Consider the following 7,500-nt stretch of genomic DNA (forward strand, 5'->3'; position numbering starts at 1 on the left):
AATCCTCTCTCACCAACTCTCAGTGTGGCAACTACTTCAAGGCAACAGTTTCCAGCATATAGTTCGAGTCTACCTGCATCAAAACCTAACATAAAATGTTAAACTTTATTGGCACTTCTGTACAAACAGCTGTGAAGTACAAATTTTAGAGCTTTCATTCCTCTTTGACTCTGCGTGAAATATTTCACTGCTGAGCAGTTATAACTGATTGTTTTTTTTCTCTTCCCTATACCACTACCATTTAATGCCAGGCATAGCCCTGGAGCTGTGGACAGCCATTTATTTAAACTGTCAATCAAATGCTAAAAATTCATGCAAAATATCAATATTACCAGTGGCAATGGAACTTTCAATACAGAACATACTGGCCACCAATTAATCCAAATGACCAAACCTGCAAACATTTGCATTGACTCGGGGAAAATAAGTAAAACTATTTAAAGCTATTAGAAAACTGTTTCTAAAGTACTTACCTTCCTAAAATATCTAACACTTAAAGGTGTATTCTGATTTTCTTGCAGGGTGGCTGAAATGTTTTTTTTTTGGATCAAACAATTCAAGATGTTATGAAACAATCAATAAAAGCCATATGCATGCCTTAGTAAAGTTATAGTAATTAAATAGCAACACGTGATGATATTTTCACTAGGAGTGAGCAGCAAGTATAAAGAAAGCAGCCTTGTCTTTGAAATCACACTACAGTTACGGTTCCCATACCAGGTAGATGGATTGTTGACAGTGTAGAGCAGTGTGTGTGTGTGTGTGTGGGGGGGGGGGGGCACTGCATTTATGACTTTGTCACCCTTTGCATGAGGCTTTAAACCAAGGTTCCATTTGCTTGAGTGGATGTAAAAGTTCCCAGAGCACATATTGAAAAGAGTAGGGGAAGTCTCCTAATGCCTCCTGGCCAAATTTCCTCTAGTAGTATAAATACCACCTCAGGTCTCCCCTGAAAAGAAGGCACTAGCCTAGTGAAGCTAACCCAGTCAGCAAAGGATAAATAAATAAACAAAATAAATAAACTGTATAAAGATGAATAAAAGTAATTCATTTGATCATGGCTCTGTTGTCAGCCTTTATACCACCTGAGAAATGATGCAGTGGCAGGAAGTTTGCGCTGAATAAAAATTTATAAAGGGAAGTATATAACAAATGCCTTGTGCTGTGGTAGCGTTGTCACCCCACAGTAAGATGATGTCCGGTTCGATTCTCAGCTAGAGCGTCTTCTGCGTGGAGACATGCGTACCTTCGTTGAAGGTTGTGCGTCAGGCCTGTTAAGCCAGTACGTAATAATCAACTGCCAATCATTAGCAGACCAGAGTTCCACTGTGGCGACCCCTAACCGGGAAAAGCCGAAAGACACAAACAAACAAACATAACAAATGCCTTGTGAAAAGTGTAATTAAAACAGGCAATAGTGCTGATCTGAACTTGCATTTTCAATTTAGGAGTTATAATGAGGTTTATGTGTAAATTAAATGATGTTTTTTGTTTCTATAAGCCACATTATTTTTTGAGGGGGGAGGGGGCAACAGAGACAAGACATTCATTGCACAGTATCTTGTCAGGAAGACAACAGTCGGCTGCCTGTCATAGTACAGCAATATTGATTCCATTATTCAGTATAATGCCCTAATGTCAAGCCTGTCTATAAAAGTGGTCTGCCCAGCTCTGCACTGTACAGTGAAATACAGACTATTGCAACAGTCTCATTCTTCTTAGCAGTATGCAGAGACATAAATAGTATGCAGAGACATAAATAGTATGCTTTAATCACATTGCAATTAGCTGAACCTTTCTTTTATTGCATTTTTTACATCTTTTATTTGATTTCTTTAGTAATTTAGTATTTGTTAACTGAAGTACAGCACTGATCCACGTGGACTTTTTTTCAGACATAGCGCAGTAGCACAGTTTGGTTTTATGACTTGCTCAGAGACGTACAGTTAGGCAAACAGAAGCAGACAAAATAAAATCCTGGGCCACAGGATGCAGGTTCTTTCCAGCCTTTAGCTTTAATTTTCTGGACTAACTGCCTGTTACTTTTAAGTGTTATCTGAAATCAGAAATACAGGTGTGAAAATATTATTTGTTAACCTATTTCTCTCATTTTGATAATGCAAATCCACTGTGATAAATCTTCCTGTCAGCATTGCATTCCATGGCCTGTTGAAGACTAGATATGCATAATATAGCATGACCTGTGAGGGATACTGCTGCACAATGAAGCTATTCATTTCCAAGATAGTGCTATGGGGGTTCATGTGACCCAGGTCCATCTGCATGCACTTGGTATGATCACCATGATGTGTATTCACATGTGCATTGAAGCATCACGAGTGCAACATATGAGACAATTGAGAGGCCATAAAAAAGGGTACAGAACAAAGTGCCAACTTTGTTTATTTTATAAATAGGAAGGAAACAGGGTGATAGAACTGTTAGAAAAGGGAAAGAACAAGTGGAAGAATACACAGAAAGGGTATGGTATCGGAAAAGAGGACAGGGTGGGGAAAGGAAGGTAATTTTTATTGTGACGTGTGCCCTTTTTTATACTTACTTATAAGAATATAGTGGTGGGAAGAAGGGAGATCATATGCACAGGAAAAAGGATATAGATAAGGCAGAAAGGACAGGCATGAAAACACATGACATAGAGAAAGACTGTGAGGAGAGGTGCAGATACAAAAGGGGGTCGCAAAGGGGTGCACCAATAAAGAGAGAGACAGAAAGGCAGACATACGGTCGACAAATGGTGATGGGGAGACTGGACAACAAACAGGGAAGGATGAGTGACAGACAATGAAATGGAATACCATGACGATGGATGGGACAGGGTGAGAACCAGTTGTCAAGTTGTCTCAGGAGGAAAGCCCTCCCAGAATCAAACACCTCCATCGCTGACATCGTAGCCATATGCTTCTCTACCAGTGGTCTGACGGTCAGGGACATTTAACTATGCCAGTTGCATGAGGATCTGCTCCAGCATGCCAATATGAGTTCAATCAACCAGTCCACCTCAGTCCTGACCAGCTACCATTACCTCCTGTCATGTAATTCAAGAGAATCCCTCTGTGCCATTCCCTAGTGAGAAGCCTATACAACCAAATGAAGAAGCAACATCAGAGACCACCAGTGAACCCTCGTGTTCACCCTACAGGATTACTGTCATCTCTCTGTAAAGAGGCTGATCTGGGGACCCATCAGTTGATTGGATGGCTGGTGCATGGTACTATGGCCCTGTAAAGAGGCTGATCTGAGGACGCAACAGTTGATTGGATGGCTGGTGCATGGTACTATGGCCCTGTAAAGAGGCTGATCTGAGGACCCAGCAGTTGACTGGATGGGTGGTGCATGGTACTATGGCTACTGTCACACAATAGCCTGCTCCACAGCAAACACTGCAGAATAAATGGTCATAAATAGAGAGAAACAAAACAACAAAGACAAAAATAATACAAAGATGAACATGACTAAGAGAAAGCAAACAGGATGAAAACAACACTGATCTGTATAATGTGATACACTTTTGTATATTAGGCCCTGGAAGTAGAAAAATGCAGTCAGTGGAACAATCATGATATAAACGCTAGAGGAACTCCAATGAGAAGAACAGAGGATAACACTGAGGAATATGACTGACTGTGCTCATGTCATCTCTTTGTGTGAAAGCAGGTTATAGATGGCAACCGGTGTGTGAGCAGCTGACCATTAAGCAAGGGCAAAGTATCCAAACTGCTTAAATAAAAGCAAAGTGGAAAACAGTTGTATATGGGTTTGCCATTTCTAAGAATTGCATGAGAAGTCAATGGGCAAGTAGCCAATGGGGTAACTTATGCTTCTGGAAAATTAAAATCCCCACTACAATGGTACATAGCTTTATGATAGGTGTCAGACCCATGCTATTTTAGGAATAATTGGTATAGTGAAGGACAGTGGCGTGGGCTGAAATGTATTAAAAATGACACTTAGATGAGGGAGTGAGCTCTTACACAGTGGTAATTACAGGCCTATGAGGCTCTGAACAATAAAATGCAGCAGTTCTACAAAGGAGAAAACCAATCCAACTGCACTGGTATACCCGAGGTCAGTATATTTGTCATTAAAATGGAGACGTCAGTAATTATTGACACAAATAAGGTAAGAAGCACAAGTACAAATGCATCTAAAACATGCATCAGTTACAGAAGCAGTGAACAAACATGCAGTGGTCAGATGTTAAACAGAAATGCAACACTGGGCACTGCTGTGAAAAGTAGGTGAAGCAGAGGTATGTGGGTCTGGTAGCAATGCAGTACACCTACCCCCAGTGACTGGAGACTATGGACTGCTTCTTCTGCAGATAGGTTAGTTCTCTATGATTTCCTTCTGTCTTGCAAAACAAACTCACTCAAAAATTAATGAAACACCTACAGCGAGTCAGCTTGCTCAGTGGCATAAAGCTCTGACTATAGCATAACCATACCATCTACAAGTTGACTACAACACAGGCAACCTGAGTCCATTTCATGGCTTGGGCACCTGACAGAGCTGACAGGCATGATGAGGAATGAGGATGTGTATCTTTTGGGTGAGGCATCATTTTAGATGTGTCAGTGTAGATGGATGGGAACACTTTGACTATTAAGTTATTTTGAAAAGCAGTGGCAGTGAATTGTTAATTAAGGGGAGAGAGAAATGTTGCTACTCCTGTCATGTTACCAGGAGTGTTAATAAAGAGATGTCATTAAGAATTATAAAGAGTACAGTGGATAAAAAAATATATATCTGTTAGTGGAAGAGATAAATAACACATTTTTCTTCATTCTAAAACCCAAAGCAGATTCCAGTGCAGACCGTCCTCAAATAAAGTAGTCTCTTTTATGACAAATCTAGAATTTTAAAATAATTTTATATTGGAAAGGATAACATACCTTATATTGCTCATGAACTCCTAACTTTGACACAAATAACAACACCAAAACTGACTTGTCATCAAATTGTTTATTGCTAGACCACAGAAAAAGGTAACAACAAATAACTGAACTCAAGTGAAGTGAAATAATGCAATAAAAATGAAGCACGTCCCATTTTCTGGTAGAGTGTTATCAGTGTTTACAGACAGCACACCATGACAGTCACATTTGTACCACTCCATCTTGTACCAAACCACAGCAGGAATGCCCAGAGCCATGCCCATTACTGCTGACTCCTCAATTTATCCTGCTAACGACCTCAGGAAAAGGGGGAAACACTTTACAACTATAAATTTCCCACCAGACTTGACTACTTGTCAGTCTGGTGCCCTTTTTCCCCTCCCTTAAACAACCCAAAATGCCTTACCTTAGTCTGCCTAACTTCATTGACTTCTAACAGTAATTCCTTTATGAACAGTGAAATATGGATGTTAGAAAGGTTCATACCTTTGTTGGTTAAATGAACTCCATCCTGCCTGGATCCAAACTTAATCCTTATCTATAAAATCCAAGTGCTCTACTCCAAACACAAAGAAGACACTGTTCCACTACCCTGTGATTAATAAATAGCCTAGCCATCACTAAAGCTGCAAAACTAATTGCTTCCTTCCAGCAAAGCCTGGGAACAGTGGTAGACCAAGCCACTAAAGCTTCTGGAAATTTCTGCTGTTCCACAAGTGAATCCTTAATGCTGAAAGACAATAAGTAATAGCACCAAGACCCCCCAGTGAATCAGAATTGCATTAAAACAGGATGCTATGCCACTGAATGGTTTTAACATAGTAAGAAATGCCCCACTTCATACCTCACATTCCTTTCCAAATCACATCTCACACTAACGCATCCAGTCACAAATACCTTCCTCCTAGTCTTAGTGCATCCCACTTAGCCCAAAAAATGAATGAACAACCTATAATTAATACTCTTCCGTGTTCGTAATTTTTGTCAAATTGCATATCTACTCTTAATTTTTTTTCTTGGGACCTTGTGGGCTGCTAATATTATTAGTTCCTTCATATTTTGTTTCCTTTCATGCCTTCTCATTTCATTTATTCAGTTAATATTATGTTTTCCAGCCCTCCCCCCAACAGCACTCTTCTGTCTTCCTCTGTCTGTCTAGGGTCACTTTTGAGTTGCTTCCACTCTTCTGATGTGTTTATGAAGAGCCAAATCTTCCCTGACACCAGAACTGAAAGTGAAACCACCTGTAGACTTGCTGCAACTCATTTTTCATCATGTATGCAGTAGCAGAAAAGTCCTTCATGAATTTTACTTGCTGTCCTGCCACTGAACATCCCTATGAATTTTGTTGACGTTCATGAACCATTCTTTTATTTGAAATAACTCTAAAGCAGGTAATACATGTTGGAGCATGCCAAATTTGTCATAGATCTCTTTACTCTGTGGGTATGAGTTATGTTAAACAGAGTGTTTGGGGAAGTTTCATATGCTCTAGTATGAATTTGCTTACAAAATAACATAGCTTATCTGTAGGAATGGTTTTAGAAGGCCCAGTAATGTGAGTGTTACATCTTCTGCTGCTGAGTATATTTTCTTTCAAGAGCTGATATTTTGTTGTCTCTTTCATCTACAGAACTGGGTGACAGCTCCCTCTAATCTCTTCTTGATCAAGACCTTTTCCCCTGCTTTGTCACTGAGTGAAAGGCCTCTGTGTTTCATATCAGGAACACAAGCCTCTGAAAGATGATAAACAACATTTTTATTCATCTGTGCTGTTTGAAATAAATTGGTTCTTCTTTCTTTTATTAATGTCTATTGTGTGCCATCAGCCCCAGTTTAATGTCACACTTTGTTTTTATATATATATTTATTTTTATTCCTGTCAGTCAGGGCTGACTGGATTTAGGGTAGCATTCTGCACTAATCACACTTCACACTACTCCCTGCTGTAATCTTTAAGACATAATGATCTCAGAGATGCTCATTTTTAAAATACTGGAGTCTTTAGAACTGCAACCCCCAAATCTAGTATTCGAGGGAGGTTTAGGAGCCTTGCAGAAAAGTGCATTTTTGTTTTACCCTGATTGATATTTTAGTTAAAACCATGGTTTTCATGCAGCTGGGTTACCTCAGGAAGTGAATTATGATTCACAGAGTCAAACATTGACAAACTGTCCTGAAAATTATCCTTGGTGAACAAAATTATCCACAAGAAATAACTAATAGCTTTTTCTGAAACTGCAAATGTTATGTTCAGTATCACAGAAGGATGTGTAACAAGCAAGTAAACTGTAATAGCAAATGTGGCATTTGTCTGTGTACAATTGAAAGGACAGAGGTTTCTCAAAGGTTAAAAGAAAAAAAATGTAATAAGAGGTGTTGCTTCTTTGTCCTTCTCTGGGTGGAGAGATGTGGAGTATATGGTAGGTATTTGTATTACGAGGCCTTAAGGACACATATATTAAGTGTATTTGCTAAGTATTTAAGTTAAGGGTAGTGCTTCTTCTTCTTTGTCTTTCAGCTGCTCCCGTTAGGGGTCCCCACAGCAGATCACCTGTTTCCATTTCTTCCTGTCCTCTGCATC

The sequence above is a fragment of the Protopterus annectens genome, chromosome 1.part0 (assembly GCF_019279795.1).
Source record: "Protopterus annectens isolate FY-2018-M chromosome 1.part0, PAN1.0, whole genome shotgun sequence".
NCBI classification, from domain to species: domain Eukaryota; kingdom Metazoa; phylum Chordata; order Ceratodontiformes; family Protopteridae; genus Protopterus; species Protopterus annectens.